Source organism: Ochotona curzoniae, unplaced genomic scaffold, assembly GCF_017591425.1.
Source record: "Ochotona curzoniae isolate NIBS_2020 unplaced genomic scaffold, NIBS_Ocur_1.0 patch435, whole genome shotgun sequence".
NCBI classification, from domain to species: domain Eukaryota; kingdom Metazoa; phylum Chordata; class Mammalia; order Lagomorpha; family Ochotonidae; genus Ochotona; species Ochotona curzoniae.
In genome coordinates, this window is record NW_024467012.1 from 611,724 (window position 1) to 621,093 (window position 9,370).

A 9,370-nucleotide genomic window follows, 5' to 3' on the forward strand; every position below is an offset into this window, starting at 1 on the left:
TCAAACACTAAGACACATGTTTGGGGTGGGTGGGTGGGGAAAATCTTCCTTATATTTATATAAATATATATAATATATATATTTTGCTGATGCATTATACAGTGTGTATATTTGTGTGTGTGTGTGTGTATGTGTGTATAAATTTATATATGCACACATGCAAACAGTTCCTGGAAGAGAACTCTGAATGCTCTGCTAGCAAAACACTGTGGTGTGCAAATCTAGAACTCAGTAGAAAAAAAGCCATTTATCTGAAGGCTGCATAGTGGAGAAAGTCTTCAGTTTACCTCATTCTTTGTAGCAGCCCTTGATTTTAACAGGTTTTTGTAATAGGTACAAAAATCCCATGCCTTTCTAGGTGCAATTTTAAGTTAAGCTAAAAATTCTTTGTAGGGTTAATTTATTTGTGTATGATAGTAGAAGGTAAGATCTTGTCAAACCTTATGATTTGGGGAATCTGACACTATTTAAATTATTGGAAACTGTTTATTGTACAGAGATTCTTTTTTCTACTGGCTCGGTCTGTTACATTAATGATGCGTTTTTATATGTTCAAGCACACAACTTTACATAAGTACAAAGCTCACTAGTAAAATCAGCCTGTTTTGACATTTGCAACACTAATTTCACTCCAGCGTGAAAAAGTTAAATTTATGTTCTTTTCTGTAAGCACTACCTGAGCAATACAGTATTTCCTTTATATGCTCTACATATGACTTTGCTAAAAACTAACATTTTAAAATTTGCTTTAAAGGGCTGTATTCAACCCACAGCTTTTAAGTTTGTTCCCAAAAGAAGCATTACAGCTAATCCTTAGACTCACAGATAGTTGAAAATACAGTGTTTCTCTTCTCCACATTTCTATGCCTTTGCATCAAGGCTTAGGTTTGTTTTTGTTTGTTTTGTTTGTTTTGTTTTGTTTTACTGGTGAATCTTAATAGAGAATCTTCTGTTGGGAATGTGGGGCAGAAGATTGTCTGTTAGCTAAGCTTTTCTTCTTCATAGTGAAATGGCAACCCAAATGTCCCTTCCAGTTTAATGAGAGTTCTGTGTAGCCAATCTTCTCACAGCTAGAAATGAACACATTGTTTCTAAAAAAACTACACTGTCATGTGTATGAGGGTCACTTTGGAGACGGCCCTCCTCCTCAGATAATCAAAGTACAAAATGGAGGAGTTTGATGTGTTTCACACTGGCTTTTTCGATGCTTGTATATCTTAGGGTTAATTCTGCAGTATTTCAAGAGAGAAAATCTCAATGTTTTTTGGCTCATTCAAGAGCTGGGGGAGAGATGAATCCACCCTGTGGTGCATTCCTTGATTGTTTTTGGGAGAATGCCATCTTTTCCCTTCCCATTTGTAAAAGAAGCCTTAGAGAAATCCTAAAGGAGATTGTTTTCCCCAAGTGTTATGATACCTAGTCAGTTCCAAGGAAACCACTGGATATATTCTACCGACATTTGGGTTTTCGTCTTCCAGTTTGATTGGATTAGTCTTCAGTCAAATGGTTCACTTTGAAGGAAAACTTTGGTTGTCACTATTATACCACTGAGGTAAAGTGTTAGCAAAGAATGGTCTAAAGTAATTCGTGATATGACCAAGAGCTTTTCTCTTCCAAAAGATGAATTTTATTGTAAATAGTTTCTCAAAGTATTTTTAACTGGATCATAAGCATGGGGAGAGAAAGTTTCTCAGCTGCTAAGAATTTCCCCACTGTTTACGTCTTTCACTTACAGTGGTATTGCATATAAGATTACGGAATTTAAGATTTTATTTGTATCTCATTACCCAAACCATTAAAATGTCTTTATTTTCGTCGCTGTCCTGAGGTCCGGTGCCTGAGAGGCTGAGGGGAAATTCCCCCACGGCCAGCTAGCACTCTAACCCAGAATTAGAACCATCCCATCAAGTAGTATGTGAAGTCAAGTCTTTGTACTCTTCCAGACCAAACAATGAAATGGACTCATTCATATAAATTTCTATAAATCCTGTAAGTGAAAAGCTAGACAACTGCTAGCAGTTGCTTTTAAACAGGTCACTATAATAAGTACCGCATAGTACAGTATTAATTTATAGCAGGAATTCATATCTTGTAAACTGTATATAAAAACACTGTTTTATGGTGCAATCATTTGTCAAAACTTTTGTCTGTTACATTGTTTCTAGAGTGTGTGCATTACTCTCATACCTAAGAATATCACTGTAAAATCTGCTGAAAACTTTTTAGGTTTTATTTGCACAAGACTGAATTAGTTTGAATTCTTGAAAGCTCCTATTGAACATGTCTAAACATCTGTAAACATGAAAAAGTCTTCAGTTCATTAAAAGCAAATGTTTCAGTATGATTCTTTCCAAAGGTGATCCATGTTCTATGTTGTTACTGTGAGTATGTAATTCTTCTGACTCTTCCACCTCTTACAAATCTAGTTTCTGTTTCATTTGTTTTATTTTTGAAGGAAGGCTCTTTTTTCTTTTTAATGTTCTAGATGACCAAAACGCTTTATTGGTTTTTACATGTTTGCCTAAAGCTTTGATATCCCCACTTGATGTTCTATGAATTTACTAACCTCTTAAATAATAAATGGTCCTGGTGACAGTCTGTTGACTTAGAGGAGAGGCCATGAAAAAGTATTGGAAACTAACTTAGCATCTACTCTAAGCTATTATTTCTGCATCGTGGGCTTCATGGGAAGACCATGTTGCATTTATTTTGTCTTTATTAAAAGACTACTAGCCACAAGTGACTATCGGTTTGGTAATTATTTTATCAGCCCACTTTGATTTTGAAAAATTAAAAATTACATTTCCAATTCAAAATAGTAAGTTGTCTTTCAGAAAATTTTTGAAGGATAAAAATAACATGAAAGAAAAAAGTGGCCTGTGTAGGTAGCATTTCTTACACGGGACTTTTAGTTGTATCACCTCAAGAGATTTTAAAGTTTGTGATCAAGGTCTGTGTATTTTCCCAAACTTTATTAAGAATTGTTTTCTAATTGGTTATAACATTTTTCAATTAATAGTTTCAAAGCAAATTGTTAATACAACTGTACAAAATGAACATAATTTTCTTCACTTGTATTTTTGTTATTGAGCAAGTTTATCAAAAATAAATTGTCTACTAAAGAAACTAAAAAGGCTTTTATTACTTTAAGCTTTTATCAGAAATTTCTTACGGATGTTTCACACATTCACACACTGACACTTTGAATGTCTCTTGGATTGGTTTTGTTGTTGGCATTGCATTGGGGCGGTAAGGGGTGGGGTGATTCTCGCCATCCCATCTTCCAGTCCCCCTCCTGCTTCCAGCTCACCTCTATGAAAGAGATGCCATTAATGTTCTAGGATGTGGATTAGGCCATGTTTACCATTAAGAGTTGCTAAGCAGTGAAAGACCACCCACATACAAGGGGCTCTTTGTTCTACATCTTTTTTTTTTTTTTTTTTTTTTTTTTTTTTTTTATGGCTTCAGGAAACCACTCTGGAGCTGTTCAGGCCAGACATTTTTTTCTTGTTTCTTCTTGGCACATAGACCTAAGTCCATCTTTGCTTCCAGGTCAAAAGGTTGCAGCTTCTTTTTTTGTTTGTTTTTTGTTTATTAGTTATTTTTAGGATATAGCTTCTAAGAGCTTAAAATATGGATTAGAGGAGCATTATAGAGGCTCTTGCATTTTATATTTATCTGTGTGCCCTATCACAGCTTTGCCATAGTTCTCTGGAGGTATTGGGATTGGCTAAATGATAAAATATTTCCCTTTTAATCTCTTTATTGGTTTATTCAGGAGCCTGACAGGGAGTTGAAGGATGAAGAAATTTTAAGATTTAAATATTGGGTGCTGGGAAGTAAGGCGTCTTCAGAATGTGCTTTCTGATCCTATTTCACCTGAAACTGGGATCTCCCAAGACATAGGACTTTGAGTGCTGTAACTTGGAAAGTTCTGGGAAAACTGGAATGAATTTGACCACACCATCCAAATCTTGTCTTGATTTATTACACAGACTAGAGGTATCTAAAGGATTCTTGTCTTGTAAAGCTTGATGAGTAGGTCAGTTGTAAACTGCAATGGTAGACATCTGTTTGTTTGAATGCTATTTCTCTGAGTGACACCTTCAGAAAAGGTAACCAATGACTTTAAAAACAGTAATACAGGTTCAAAAATATCTTAATGGCTTTCCATCTACTTTGTTCTAGCCACTATATGAAACAGTTACAGGAAACTGAAAAACACCAAGACTATATAGGAGTATGAGTTTCTTTTATGCCAAGTCAACTCTTCTGGTTCACAGTTACCAGCAATAAAGGTAGTTATTTATAATGATATTAAAGATAGAGGCATAATATTACATGGGGTTTTTTTAAGCGTTTTAATGCTTTTCTCGGGAGAATAAAACACCGTTAGGTGATATTTTCAATTACGTTTATTTTTCTAGATCAGCCCCAATTGCAGTCATAGACTGAGACCACCTCAGATGAAATTTCAAGGAAAGATGACGTTCCCACAAAGTCTCCTCCCTGTCTTTGGACACAGACGAATTGGGGGTAAAAAAAATGTGGACTTGAGGAAGTTCTGGAGCCAGCTTGCTCCCTGCGTCCTCAAGACCAATCCTCCCACATTGAAGGGAAAGAAAAAGAAGAAATTTCAAGAAAATGTTTTTTTATGACACTCAAAAACTTTTAGAAGTGAATAAATTTTGAAAATCTATGTACGTTTCCATTTTCCAAATGAAGAAGTCAAGGCTTCTGAAAGGTTATAGTGACTTTGCCAAAGTCACATAGTGAGGTCTCAGCTGAGTTCTCAGCATAGGAAAGAATATCTTTGACAAAAAGGCCTTGGACCTAGGAGAGATAGTCAAGTTCTGTGAAAATACTCAGTGTAAAAAAAAAAAACTGAATAAACAGATTTTTCCTTTTTAAAATAATACATCTATAAGTTAAATATATATATATATAGGAAATTAAGTTCCCTCTCAAATAACTTAAGAGATAGTCATTAATTTATTGGTATTTGTTTAATATGTCAGTTTCATTGACCTCCTTAGGATTTCCCTGTGGACTCAAGAACGCTTATACCACTGAATTCCTAGCGCTTTAACATTGTTACTTACACAAGGAGGACCAGGATGATGCAAGCACTGTGTTGACCCCGAGAGAACTCTCCGGAGGCTTCATGAAACTTGTGGGTTCTCTGCTGTCTTGAAGCTATACATTTGGTATGTTTGCAAAGACTTGGTTCTGCCAAGATGGTTTTAGTTATTTCTGCTGAAAGGAATGGACTCAAGCATTTGAACTCATTTAAACATATGGTTATCCCCTAGTTGGCCATTTTATGGCACTTGAGTAAATATTGCCAATCTATTTGGCTACTATTAAAGTGATTTCTGATTTATCTGTCAGGGCAATGATGACCCGCCCCTCCCCCCCCCCAAAAAAAGCTGTCTATTTTAAACTGAGAATAACAGATACAAACTTGATCTTACAGCAATGCTAGCTGTCCTTATAGTGCTTTACACTCCGTGACTAATGCAAACACAGGTAAGGAACCAAAGATAATCCTTTCTGTGGTCCATGATAAATTGCTATAGGGTGAAAAGCAAAATTCACAGATGCAAGAAATCTTAACTGCCTTTGTCTTGTGAGCTACAAAATGTAATCTCATCCTTACATGTGCCACTATGTTACCCCATTTTAGCTTTCAGAGTCATAAGTGACTTTTGTCCTAAGTCTGTTGAAGAGAAGAAAACAATCATGATTATAAACTAGATAAAAAGATTTCCTTTTTAAAGTAACACATCTATAAGTTTAAAAAAGAAGCCAGAACAAAAATATGGGAAATTAAGTTCTCTCTCACATAACCTCAGAGATAATCATTAGCAGTTTATTGGCTGTTCTAACAGACATTTCACTGTTTTTCAGTTTAATAAAAACAAGATCATGATTATATGCATACACACACACTGTCTTGTAACAGTTTTTGACAGCAATTTTTCTGCTAGTGAATACAGTGCTTCCTCACTTTAAAAGATACATATGTGCTTTTATCTGTACATACATGCATGTATACATATACACATACACAAGGGCAATTTAAAAAACATGGAAATGGAATTAACCAAAAAGCTTATTTCTGATACAAAAAATGTAAAGTCCGTGAATACCAATAATACTCTGTTTTGTGAACTTTTTGAAGACCTCTTATATGAATGGATTTCAAAAAGTTTTGTGCCAAAACAATTTCATTTTCTGTATTTATTTAAAAACGCAGAGTTATAGAGATTTTCCATCTGTTAGTTCATTGCCCAAGTGGCTGCAATGGCCACAGATGGGCCATGCTGAAGCCAGGAGTTTGTTTTGAATCTCCCACATGGGGTGACAAGGGTCCAAGGACTTAGACCATCCTCCACTGCTTTCCCAGGCACATTGGCAGGGAGCTGGATCAGAAGTAGAGCAGCTAGGACTTGGTGCCCCTGTAGGATGCCAATGCTACAGGCAGTGGCTTAACCTCTGGCATCACAACATCAGCCCCCTTAGTTTCACTTCCACATTTGGAAGTATCTGTGTGTGTGTGGGTGTACATTTTCCTGTTTTAACATACATTTAGATTGTCTCCAGATTTTTGCTATTATGAACTTTAAAAAAGCTTCACAAGTATCATGACAACTGACATTCTTACTTAAGCATATAAACTGCTCTATTAAGGCAATTCGTGTTTTCAAAAGTATTGTGATTAACTGAATAGTGGCATTCAATATCTTTAGAGGAACTCACATGAAATCTGTTGTTACACGATTTTCCATTTGTTTTAATGCATCCTCCTCCTGTGAATTGAAAGATGTTTATAGACTATAAAGCTAAGGATCAAAAGGGTCAACAACTTACTCAAAAGAGCTATCTAGCTAATAACTGGTGGATTCTAGATTTTAAACTTAGGTTCCCTGACTGAAGATCTAGGACTCCTGCTGTCCCACATTGTCCGTTTGGCTAGTCAAAAGGAAATAAAAATAGCTTGTCCCAGTTGCGAGATTCTTTGGCTCAAACATGGGCAGCTAAATCTATGGCTGACTCCTTTTGGATGTGGAATGCAAATAGCCATAAAAGGTAGTCCTTACTTAGAAACTACTTGTGAATAATACCTACTTTGTTGAAAGAAAATAAGAAAAACCTATTTGCATTCATGTTTGGCCTTCCATTATTCACCTTTTACTGTCAGAGCTTCTGTGTTGATTTTACTGAGGCTTCTTGTATGATTTGAGATTGCAGGGAGTTCCCTAAAGAAACTACTCTGCTCTCCCCTCCCTTGGCACTTTAAAGTCAACCAGATCCCTCCTGCCATGTTGGTAAGAATTGGTTATTAGGGTACCAATAGACTGTACAGTGGTCCATAGCTCAAAAGTAAGGAAGGACCCTTCAGTTGTCACCTCTCTGCACATGACTCTTGAGACATTAGTTGTCCCAGGGGGTGCAGAAGTATCCCTGTGCCTTTCCTTCCTTGGAGCATGATAGACTTTGCTGGGCTGGGGACACCTATGGCTGTGGACCTTTGTCTGAGGTCTTGCCATCTCACCATGGTTTTGCTATCAAGCACTGAGCAGGCTTCTACTCCCTTGGGTTTTTAGCTCTCTAATTTCATGATCTCTTGTTGGGCAAATGCCCCCTTCACTTTTCCTTTGGAGGCGTGTTTGCCTACCACTCACACCCCCTTTCGTGGATTAAAAAAAAATTTTTTTTCCTTTTGGAAAACTGTTCTTTTTCTGCCTGCCAGCCATATGGTTTGATGGGATTCATTTTACCCACTAACTCCAGAACTAGACATAAGCCACTTGGCCAAATGGAATCATTGTGATTGATTAAAGAATGAGACTGGCATGACCAAGCCAAACCTAGAATTTGGTGGACTTTGTGGGAAATGGGTGTTCTTTCTTGAAGTTCTAATTGATAGTTGGGTGGGGGTTGGGAGAGTTTGGTGCTGTTGATGTCCAAGTCTGTCAGATGAAGAGCCTACCTAAGAATCAAGCCATCAACAGAAGAAAAGAAGCTGAGAAATGGAGACAGTTTTATTAATAACATTTTAGCCATTGTGTCAAACCATGTGTGGGACCAGAGCTATTCCTGGATTTTTCTGTTATTTGATCAAATAAATTTCTGTTTTTCCTATTTGAGTTGGATTTCTGTCTGTTATTAACTGAAAGACTTGATACGCTTGCACTTTCCTCTCGGCATCAAACACCTCTTCTGCCTTGTCATGTCACTTTAATCTTTTACTTAGCATAGGGCCTTTACAAAAGACAAAAACTGTTAACTTGAGATTGCTTCCTCTCAACAAAAAGCACCTGCTCCTACTTTGAAATGAAGGAAAGAAAGCAGCACAAATTGATAGCTAAAAAGTATGTCCCATTGTCCTCCTGTGTGCTCTGATACCTTTGGGGTCAGTCATGGCCTGTATTCAGAGGTGAGCTAAAAAAGATCATATGTTACATGGGGACGTGAGAGGGGAGGGTTAGAATACCTGTTGGAGCCCCAATGTCTTGAGTGTCTTAGGATGAGTACTGGGTGTAGCACTTCAGATATTGCTTAGGTTTGCTTCAGTCCTTCATGGGAGAGCCCGTGTTTGAGTGCCCAGCTTGCTTCCAAGCCCAGCTTCAAGCTGATGCACACACGGACAATGGCTCAAGTACTTGGGTCCCTGCCACCCATGTGGAGACCTGGACTGAGTTTCAGACTTTCTGGCGTAGACCTAGACCAACCCAAGCTATTGCAGGTGTTAGGAGAATCAGTGAATGAAAGAGTTCTCTTCCTTTCTGTCTTTGAAATAATTTTTTTTAAGATTTATTTATTTTTATTGGAAAGTCAGATTTACAGAGAAGAGGCGAGACAGAGAGGAGAACTTCCATCTGATGATTCACTCCCCAAGTGGCCGCAACTGCCAGAGCTGAGCCAATCTGAAGCCAGGAACCAGGAGCTTCTTCCAAGTCTCCCACACGGGTGCAGGGTCCCAAGGCTTTGGGCTGTCCTCAACTGCTTTCCCAGGCCACAAGCAGGGAGCTGGATGGGAAGCGGGGCTGCTGGGGTTAAAACCAGCACCCATATGGGATTCTGGGCATGCAAGGCGAGGACCCTAACCACTATGCTGTCCCACCGGGCCCTGAAATAGTTTTTTAAATATTTTGTTTATTTATTGGAAAGTCAGATATACAGAGAAGAGGAGAGACAGAGAGGAAGATCTGTCTGTTGATTCACTCCCCAAATGGTCGCAACAGCCAGAGTTGAGCTGACCCGAAACCAAGAGCCCAGAGCCTCTTCCAGGTCTCCCATGTGGATACAGGGTTACAAGGGCCATGATTGACTGCTTTCCCAGGCCACAGGCATGGAGCCTGAT

The 9,370-nt window shown here is 37.9% G+C and overlaps 1 long non-coding RNA gene across 1 annotated transcript; it reads left to right on the forward strand.

Annotated features, from left to right (window-relative positions):
- Positions 1-118: 118 nt before the first annotated feature.
- Positions 119-5,284, forward strand: LOC121167954. The gene is made up of 2 exons (XR_005885664.1): positions 119-4,298; positions 5,037-5,284. It is a non-coding gene; the product is annotated as an uncharacterized LOC121167954 (long non-coding RNA).
- Positions 5,285-9,370: the final 4,086 nt, after the last annotated feature.